The sequence below is a fragment of the Gossypium arboreum genome, chromosome 5 (assembly GCF_025698485.1).
Source record: "Gossypium arboreum isolate Shixiya-1 chromosome 5, ASM2569848v2, whole genome shotgun sequence".
Taxonomy (NCBI): domain Eukaryota; kingdom Viridiplantae; phylum Streptophyta; class Magnoliopsida; order Malvales; family Malvaceae; genus Gossypium; species Gossypium arboreum.
Window position 1 is genome coordinate 22,979,312 of NC_069074.1, and position 10,609 is coordinate 22,989,920.

At 37.4% G+C, this 10,609-nt stretch overlaps 1 pseudogene; it reads right to left on the reverse strand.

Annotated features, from left to right (window-relative positions):
• Positions 1-3,584: 3,584 nt before the first annotated feature.
• LOC128292628 (uncharacterized) lies at positions 3,585-10,085 on the reverse strand (annotated as a pseudogene).
• Between the last annotated feature and the right edge of the window lie 524 nt (positions 10,086-10,609).

Sequence of the window (10,609 nt, forward strand, 5' to 3'; positions counted from 1 at the left end):
AAAAAGATGCTTGGTAAGTCTCTTGAATCCTCTAAGAATGAGATTTTTGCCTCATATCTTTCAGGCAATGTTGAGAGCACTTTCTCCGCAATCCTTGCTTCACTGAACTGTTCTCCTAGCAACCTTATGCTGTTCACCACAGCCATAATCCTATCTAAATACTGCTTCACTATTTCTTCTTCCTTCATTTTCAAATTTTCATAATCTCTTCTCAAATTCAATAGCTGCTGTTGCCTTGTCGTCTCTGTGCCTTGGAACTCCTCTTTGAGCTTGTCTCAGGCTTGTTTTGGTGTCTCAAAAGCTATAATTCTTGTAAATATGACATCTGACACACAGTTTTAAATGCAGGACATGGCTTTGTGCCTCTTGGTCCTCTCATCAGTATGTTGTCTGATCTGAGTCATTATGGGATTGGCCCTAAGTGGTGCTGGCTTAGCATCGGTGTTTACAACTTCCCACAGATCAAAGGTCTGCAGGTAAGCCCTCAAATTAACCACCCATATATGAAAGCCTTCTCTATTGAAGACTGGTGGAGCTGCTGGAGAAAAACCTGAAGAAGCCATTCAAGTTATGATTCAAATGCAACAGGTCCACTAAGACAATGACTCTAGATACCAATTGTTGGTGTTATGAACAAGGAAGAAGCTGGTTCAGCTTAGGCTTGTTTAGCAAGTTTGGTGACTTGGTGAAGAAACAAGAACTGAAATATTGCTAAAGAACAACAAACAGAATTGAAAAGTAAAGAAAATGATGGAGCATATGAATAAAAAGAAATGAATTTTTTTTATTAATTTTTAAAACAATGACATGACGCCTTGTACATATACCAGACATTGGCTGGTCAAAATGAACTAAAACTCACCTAATAGCTACCTAACTCCACTTAATACATTGGAACTAGGTGAATTATGCTTGCACACTTAAACAAAGCTGGTGATTAGCTCTTTCACTATCAAATTACATCAAATACAAGCTAAACTAAGTTCAAAATGAACTAGATAGCATTAAAATGAACAAAACAAAATAGCTGCAACATTTGGCTCGACAGCTTTTTGCTTGGCATGAGCTGTTTGATCTGCTTGCTGGTGCATGTGTTGCATGGAGGGTCATTCTCTAACAAGAACTGCAGATGTGTTTGCTTTTGGGACTTTTCTGCTAGAGGTGGCTTATGGGAGGAAGCCATTGGATCCTAATGCACCATCCGAAGAGATTCTTCTAGTCGATTTAGTAAATAGATGCTGGAAAAGAGATGCCATTGTTGATGCTATAGATCCAAGATTATAGGGGAATTACATGGTGGAGGAAATGGAGAATGTTGTGAAACTAGGTCTGCTTTGTTCCCACCCCAAACTAGATTTGAGACCCACCATTAAAGAAGTGCAATATCTTGAAGGCAATGCTAGTTTGCTTAATATAACACTTGACAGTGCCCCTAATATTATGCCATCTTCTATCCTTGAAACCTTTCAAGTACGTGATCAGACTACTGAAATTAGCCTATCTGTAGCAGATAACTCGGGCTCTGATAGTATAATTTTGTTTTCTTCATCAACTGGGAAGGGTGTTTCTCTGAATTCCTTGTCTAGTGCATATACAATTCTTCGTACAGGTCGCTGAAAGTTCCAATGGAAATGTTGTACATCTGTTCTTTCTTTTTTGAAATTCTTTCCTGAATATACCCATAGTTTTTTTTCTGATGTTCTGCAAGCCAGTCGATTGTTTGTGGGTTAGTCTTATAATACCAAGTTTATTGCTAGCCTATATATGTATTGAGCTTGCTAGAACAACTAAACCAGGCGTGTGTATCAATTGTAAGCACTTGAAATGAAACTAAATATTTATTTGTTTGTAATCCAAAAGTTTGAGGCTATATATCCAAATTCTGTAACCCTTGAGTTAGCTCAACTAAAATGAATCGGTAAAGGTAGTTTCTACAAAGGGGAGAGTTGATAGTAAAGGTGCGAAGGTTTTTTGGATAAGCAAGTTCTGAGTAAATTAGTTAGGAGTGTAGTGAGAGAGTGGAATTGGATTGGTTAGAAGAGAATTTTGGAGACTTTGTGTAAGCATTTCCTGATTGAGTTTGAAAAGAATGAGGGGTGATGGTTGGCCATGGCTGATATAATGGTTCACAAATGCTAGCCCATGATCGGAGGAGTTTAGCCTAAGGATAAATTTAATGTTTGGGAAGGTACGCATTTTCTATGTTATGAATAGAAATGAGTCAACAAGGCAATAGTGAATCATGCATGTGCTCTTCGTCTGGGTTATGTGCCAGCTCAGTTGTAAACTGGATCAGTACTTTCCCTATTAAAATGGCTTTCAATCTTCATACCTTCTCTGCTCAGTGTCTACATGTTTTCCATATAAAAAGGGAATGCGTGTGTGAGCCGATCAACAAGACATTTGAAGAGTGGAATAGTCAAGGTTTCACACCTGATAATTTCAGAGAAAATAAATCTGAATGAAGTTAATCCTCATTATGCATTTATACTAATTCGCAAAATGTATCATAGTGCAAAATAGTTTATCCGTTAATGTTGTGCTATTAAAACTTTATTTTAGTCTTTCATATACAAAACATACCCAATAAATTTAATTTTTATCTTTTGGTCAAATTAGCACAATATTAAATTATTAAATAATTTTTTAAAAAAATATGATTCCAAAATTATGGAAAGAAACTCTTAAAAATAAAATTTTAAAATATTATTAGAGTTTATTAATTTTATAATTTATTATATTTTTATAATTTTAATAATTTTATATAAATTTTAACATTTTTATTATATTTTTCTGTTTTTCTAATTATGCTTATGGAAAAAGTATTATATTAAATTAGAAGTTGCAACATGTTATCATTTAATTGATCCATCAATTTACTTAATAGACATCATGGTCAATGACGAAAATTATTAACAAGAAAATTTTAATTGATTATTTTAATTAACTATAAAAACTTAATTAATTATTTTAATTAATAACAATGAATTAATTAGACGTGAATTTAATACATAAAATGTTAATTGTTAAAATAACCATAATAAACCGGTGGTTTTTTTACAATTAAAAGACTTCTGACTATTTTAATGCATTTCAATGGGTTTATAACTACGGTTCAAATCATTAAAAAAAAAAAACGGCTCTAATCAACCAAAAATAAAAATATATTCACTCTCTCACATTAAATGTCAGTTAAATATCTTCTTTTTTTCCTACAAAACTCTTTGGACAATTTTAGTAAAATCAAACAAGTATGTTATTGATTAATTTAATGTTAAAGGCTAATTTTGGGCCATCCCTAAATTACTCAGCCCAATACATTAAATCCCAACAATTTTGAACCCAAACTAAACCTACCATTACATCAAACCCCAAGACCCAAACATCTAACCCAAACCCGGTTGGCCCACTAAAACCTAAACCAACCACTACCCAAACCTTAACCCATTAGACCCACAACAACCCAATGACTAAACCTAACCCACTTACAACCAATTACCCAAACCTAATATAAAACCCTTAGCCCAACTAAACACTAAGCCCAATACCACAAATCAGAAACAAAAAATACCTAAACCCTAACCCTAGTTTGTGGCGCCAAATCCTTTGACATTCGGCCACCCACCGTTCACCCACTCTCTGCTCCACCGCCCCAATACCTGCAAGAAGAGACAGAAACAATAAAAAATGATTGAAAGAGGGTTATAAAACCTGAATTAGAATTGTAAAAAAAGGGGGGGAGAATATGGTTTAATACAACAAATGAATGTAACGAGGGCATTTTTTTTTCTTTCTTTTCGAATATTCAAAAGAAAGAACAAAAACAATACAAGCACAAACAGATCGGAAATATATAAGGGGAAATACAAAAAATAAGTCGATCCAGCAACCAAATACCAACATCAAAACCTTAAGGTGAATATTTTTATTTTATCTCTGCTTTTACTTTGAATTTATTCCTCAGACATTTATAAATACAAAATATAAATAAACATAACAATTTTAAAACATAAATAAAAAGCAAAAAAAAAAAGAAAAAAATTAGAAATGTACCTTCTCCGGCCACCGTGCGCGGTGGCCCGCGCCGGCGACAGACGGCGGCTGACGATCGGCCGGTGATCGGCCCCCAGTTCGAGAACCCCTTCCCTCTCCCTTCTCTCTTCTTTCTCTCTTTTTTTTTTCCCTTTCCCCTCTCAAATGAATTTTTTCAAAAATTTTTATCTTTTATAGGGGACCGTTTTGGTCCCCCCCGGTTAAAACAAAAACAACGTCGTTTTGGCCCCGGGTCGGGTCGACCCGACCCGCTCCAAACAGGATCCACGTGTTTTTTAAAGCAGAAGGGCTAATCGCGCTTTTAGCCCTTCTGCTTTTCTGGGATTTTACAATTAAGTTTTTTCATTTTCAATTTGGCCCCATAATTTTCAGCGCTTTTCAATTTGGTCCCCCGTGCTGCGCTGTGTTTTGACCAAGGGGTTTATTGTGCTTTTAGCCCCTCCAGGTTAGGCGCGTTTTATAATTTCGTCCTCTTCTTTTTGTTTTTATTTCAAATCGGCCCCAATAACTAGTTTTTCAATTCAATTTCGTCCTTTTTTTACTTTTTCCGTTATTCTATTTTAATTTTATTATTATTATTATTATTATTATTATTATTATTATCATCATTATTATTTATTAGTGTATAGTTTATGTATATATGTATATATGTAGTGATGTTCTATTATTTTATTTTTATAATTTCATTATTATAGCAACTTTTTGTATCTCAATATTACTATCTATATTATTATTATTTTACCACATTATTATATTATTGCTGTTATTAATATACTATTATTATATTTATTAATAATATTATTAGTACTAATATATATTTTCACTTAATGTTTATGTATGTGTCTACGTGTATGTATTTATGTATTGTACTAATAGTTTTCTTTTTCATATTATTATCTCTAATATATGTATATATTGTATATGTTTATATTATATATATATTATTTCTTTACTATTCCATGTATATATTTTTATACCATATCGTGTATATATCCTCATCACTCCTATCATCATTATTAATATTAATCGTGTATATATACCTTCGTCTTTTCTTTATAAACTCGAGCATTTTCATATGCATCGTTTCTAATTTCCTCGAGTTCCTGGATGTCTAACTTCCGAGACTTCCCTGTAGACTCCATTTCCATATTACACTGCTTAACTGCCCAAAAAGCCATGTGCTCTAACTCGACCGGAAGATGGCACGGTTTACCGAAAACGAGTCGGTAAGGTGACATGCCTATTGGTCCCTTGTAAGCTGTCCTATAGGCCCAAAGTGAGTCATTCAGTTTCAAACTCCAACCCTTCCTGTTAGGTTTAACCGTTTTTTCCAGAATAGACTTGATCTCTTGATATGACACTTCGGCTTGCTCGTTTGTTTGTTGATGGTAAGCAGTGGCAATTCGTTGAGTCACTCCATATTTCTCCATTAATGCACTTACGAGTTTATTGCAAAAATGTATTCCTCTGTCACTGATTAATGCTCGGGGAGTGCCATACCTGGAAAAATAGAACTTTTAAGAAAGTCAACTACGAATTTAGCATTATCATTGCGAGTGGCCTTTGCTTCTATCCACTTAGAGACATAATCAACAGCTAAGAGTATATAAAAATTACCGAAAGAAAAAACGAAGGGACCCATAAAGTCGATACCCCATACATAAAAAATTTTACAAATATGAATAGGAGTAAGAGGCATCTCATTTCGACGACTAAGGTTGCCAACTCTTTGGCATTTTTCACAAGCTTTGCAGAAATAAAAGGCATCACGAAATATGTTGGGCCAAAATAATCCACATTCGAGAATTTTGTGTGCAATGCGTTTAGGTCCAAAGTGCCCTCCGCATGCATAAGAAAGACAAAAAGTTAAGATAGATTGTACCTCTGTTTCTGCTACACAACGTCATATTACCTGATCCGAGCAATGCTTCCAAAGGTAAGGATCATCTCAAATGTAATATCGTGCATCCTTTCTTATCTTATCTTTTTTAGACCTTGGCAAATATGAAAGAATAGTACCTGTGACGAGGTAATTTACTATGTCTGCATACCAAGGATGCACTGCATTTGCTGAAAACAGGTTTTCTTCTGGAAAGTTGTCCTTCAATGGTGTGTCGTCTACTGGAATCGGTAATCGACTCAGATGGTCAGCTACTAGGTTTTCACTTCCCTTCTTATCCCGAATTTCAAAATCAAACTCTTGTAGGAGTAGAATCCACCTGATTAGTTGGGGTTTTGCCTCCTTCTTCCCTATTAAATATTTCAAAGCTGCATGATCAGAAAAGATAATTACCTTAGTTCCCAATAGGTAAGATCTAAATTTATCTAAAGTAAACACAACAGCTAATAATTCTTTCTCGGTCGTTGTGTAATTGCTTTGGGCAACATCCAAAATCTTCGAAGCATAGTAGATAACATGAGGCTCTTTCTCTATTCTTTGGCCAAGAACAGCTCCCACACTTTGGTTGCTCGCATCACACATGATTTCGAACTGGAAGTTCCAATTTGGTGGCTGTACTATGGGAGCGGAGACCCATTTCTGCTTCAGCACATTAAACGCGTCTTTACAAGTCTGGTCAAATTCAAATTCTTTATCCTTTTATAACAGACTACAAAGTGGTCGCGCGATTTTCGAGAAATCTTTCATGAATCGTTTGTAGAATCCTGCATGGCCAAGAAACGAACGAACTTCCCTCACTGATGAGGGGTAAGGTAACGAGTTAATAATGTCCATTTTTACCTTATCGACCTCGATTCCTTTCGAGGAAACTATATGACCGAAAATTAATCCTTTGTCAACCATGAAATGGCATTTCTCATAATTTAAAACAAGATTAAATTCTAGGCATCTTTGTAATATCTTAGCAAGATTATTGAGACATTCGTTAAAAGAGTTACCGTATACCGTGAAGTTATTCATAAAGACTTCGATGATTTTCTCGACGTAATCAGAGAATATACTCACCATGCATCTTTGGAAGGTGGCCGGAGCATTGCAGAGTCCAAATGGCATCCGTCTATACGCAAATGTTCCGAAGGGACACGTGAAAGTCGTTTTGTCTTGATCCTCCCGAGCCACTAGAATCTGGAAAAATCCTGAGTACCAATCGAGACAACAATAATGGAACTTACCGGCTAATCGCTCGAGCATTTGATCGATGAAGGGGAGTGGAAAATGGTCTTTTCGGGTAGCTGCATTCAACTTCCTGTAATCGATGCAAACCCTCCATCCATTCTGTACTCGTGTAGGGACCAGCTCACCTAATTGGTTTTTCACCACTGTCACGCCAGTTTTCTTGGGCACGACATGAACCGGGCTAACCCAATTACTGTCAGAAATCAGATATATCATTCCAGCATCTAACAGTTTTTGGATCTCCTTCTTTACTACCTCTATCATGGGTGGATTAAGGCGTCATTGAGCATCCCTCTTTGGTTTCGTGTTGTCTTCAATAGAAATTTTGTGCATACAGGTGGATGGACTTAGCCCTTTTATGTCGGCTATCGTCCAACCAATAGCTTCCTTATAATCTCTCAGAACTCGAACTAGACTTTCCTCCTCGTCTTTGGTTAACTTGTTTGACATTATTACCGGTAAGGTGTCTTTCTCTCCCAAAAAGACGTACTTAAGATGGTCCGGTAATGCTTTAAGCTCCAAGATAGGTGGCTGTAAAACCGAGGGTAACATTTTAGTTTGGGAAGGTAATGGTTCAAATTGGTTACCTCGGTTTGTCAACGAAGGTTGCATATCCAAGTGATTGACAATTTCTTGCAACGGATCTTCAATGACTGCGAATTCCTCGAGATGATGTAAAACTTCCATGTCAATGTTTCTGAAAATGACAGTTTCCAACACATCAAAGTCATGATATTCAGAATAAGACTGAGTTAAACAATCTAAAATATCAATGCTAGAAATATTCAATAATGAGTTAGGATGACCCATAGCCTCGTAGACATTGAATTTCACAATTTCGCCATCAAACTCCATGGTCAGCGTCCCACTTTGAACATCTATTTTTGCGCTTGCGGTACTTAAAAACGACCTTCCAAGCAAAATGTCAGATGAATTAGTTGAATTATCATCTTCCATACTAATAATGTAGAAATCTGCAGGGAAAACTAATTCGTTAACTTTAACAAGGACGTCTTCAAGCAGCCCTTCGGGATAGACGACTGACCTGTTCGCCAACTGGATTATTACTCCTGTCTCTTTTAAAGGACCCACGTTAATCAACTTATAAATAGAATAAGGCATAACATTAATAGAAGCCCCTAAATCACACATGGCTTTCTTAACGCCTACATTACCTATCTCACAGGAAATAGCAAACATACCTTGGTCCTTGTATTTGGGCGGAACTTTCTTTTACAATACTGTGGAGACATTTTCTCCTACATTTACTCTTTCATTACCTATTAACCTCATTTTGCTAGTACACAATTCCTTGAGGAATTTTGCATAACGGGGGATCTGTTTGATAGCGTCGAGTAAAGGAATATTTACCTCCACCTTCCTGAATGTCTTGAGGATTTCTTTTTCCTCCTTCTCTTTCTTATCCTTTGCAAGCCTCCCTAGAAAAGGAGGTGGCATCACAACTGGTTTCTGAACTTCCGACTCTGGCCTGGTTGTTGGATCGGAGATCTGCTTTTCCTGTTCCTTTTCTTGCCTATGACTTTTAGTTCGTACTGTTTCCAGAACCTTTCCGCTACAAAGAGTGATTGCACTGGCATTCTGCCGAGGGTTCTGCTCTGTCTGGGAAGGTAATTTACCATGAGTCTCCAAGCGATTAACTGCCATTGAGAGTTTACTAACTTGATTAGTTAACTCTTGTATTGATGCGTCTGTCCTCTGTTGATATTTTGCAGCATCGGTGGCAAGTCTTTCCACAACAGCTTCTAGAGATGTGTTCGGCTTGTGTTGTTGTTGTGGTTGTAGAGGTCTCGGTTGGTATGGTGGATTATATCGGGGATTAGCTCCATAATTCAGGTTGGGATGATCTTTCCACCCGGGATTGTAGGTGTTGGAGAAAGGATCATAACGTCTTTGCGGAGGTTCTGGAAAACCTCCGATAGCGTCAACATGTGCCGTTGAATTGTCGTTAAGGATTGGGCACAAATCCATCGGGTGTTCAGACGTAGTACAAATTCCACATAGTGGGGTCAAAATCTTCTTTTCTGTAAGCAAAGATTGAACAACATTCATAAGCTTATCCAATTTTTCTTTTAAAGTTGAAACGTTTACCCCATTAACCCGTCTTGTCGGTTCCGAATTTGGCCGATATTGTTGAGAATTTTTCGCCATGGTGGATATTAGCTCTCTTGCCCTTTGAGGGGTCATATTGACAAGCGCTCCTCCGCTAGCAGCGTCGATCATCTTCATTTCCATAGGGAGCAAACCCTCGTAGAAATATTGAAGAAGTGAATGTTCGGTTAACACATGTTGAGGACAACTTGCACACAGTTTTTTATACCGCTCCTAGTAGTCGTAGAGCGATTTACTCTCCAATTGGCGAATTCCCACTATGTCCCTCCTAAGGCTGCTCGTGACGTTGGGAAGAACCTGTCAAGAAATACACGAGATAAGTCATCCCACGTTGTGATAGAACCGGGAGGTAAGTAAAATAACCATTCTTTTGCTGTATCAACTAAAGAAAAAGGAAAGGCCCGAAGTTTGATCTCATCTTCGGGTACTCCCTGGGGTTTCATGCTTAAGCAGACCATGTGGAATTCTCTCAAGTGAGTGTGTGGATTTTCGTTCTTCAGACCTCGAAAAGTGGGCAAAAGGTGAATCAACCCCGACTTCAATTCGAAAGGGGTTTCTCCGGTTGGATAGTTGATGCATAACGGTGTTTGCTCGTTGGGAGCAGCGGCTAGTTGACGAATGGTTCGGTTGGCCATCCTTTCTAGTTCACCGAGGTTGCCTTTTGTTTCAAAGAGTGGTTCGATCTCAGGTTCAACCTCTTCGACTCGTTTCCTACGTCGAATTGCCTCTGCGCGAATTACTTCACTCAATTTTTCAACGTCGGACTCTAGGATCCCCTGTCCTAGCTCAATTCCTGATTTACTTGCACGTTTAAGAGCTTCTGTCTCTTTTCGTCGAGCTCGCATTGATTTCTCGATCTCTGGGTCGTATTCGAGATCTCCTGATGAAGATCTGGTCATGAAGACGATTTAAACAATTGTAAGTGTTGCCAGTCCCCGGCAACGGCGCCAAAACTGATGGCTGTCGATTCCACCAATATAAACCTACACCTAGTTTGCAAATTAAAGCAGTATAGGGAGTAGGGTCGATCCCACAGAGACTGGAATTACTTAAAATTGTTTGTTTCTTGACCAGATTAGTGTCTGGGCAGTTGTCGTGCCCGCGACGTTTAGGGGGGGAAATAAAATATGAAACCTGAAATAAACACAAGAAAACGTAAAAAGTAAAAAGTAAAAGATGAAATAAAAATAAATAACAAAATGATTTAAAGGAAAATCAATAAAACTTAGCTCAGCCTTAAGCACGGGTTTTCCCGTCTTTGACCCGTTCCTCGAAATTAGGTGAACTCCT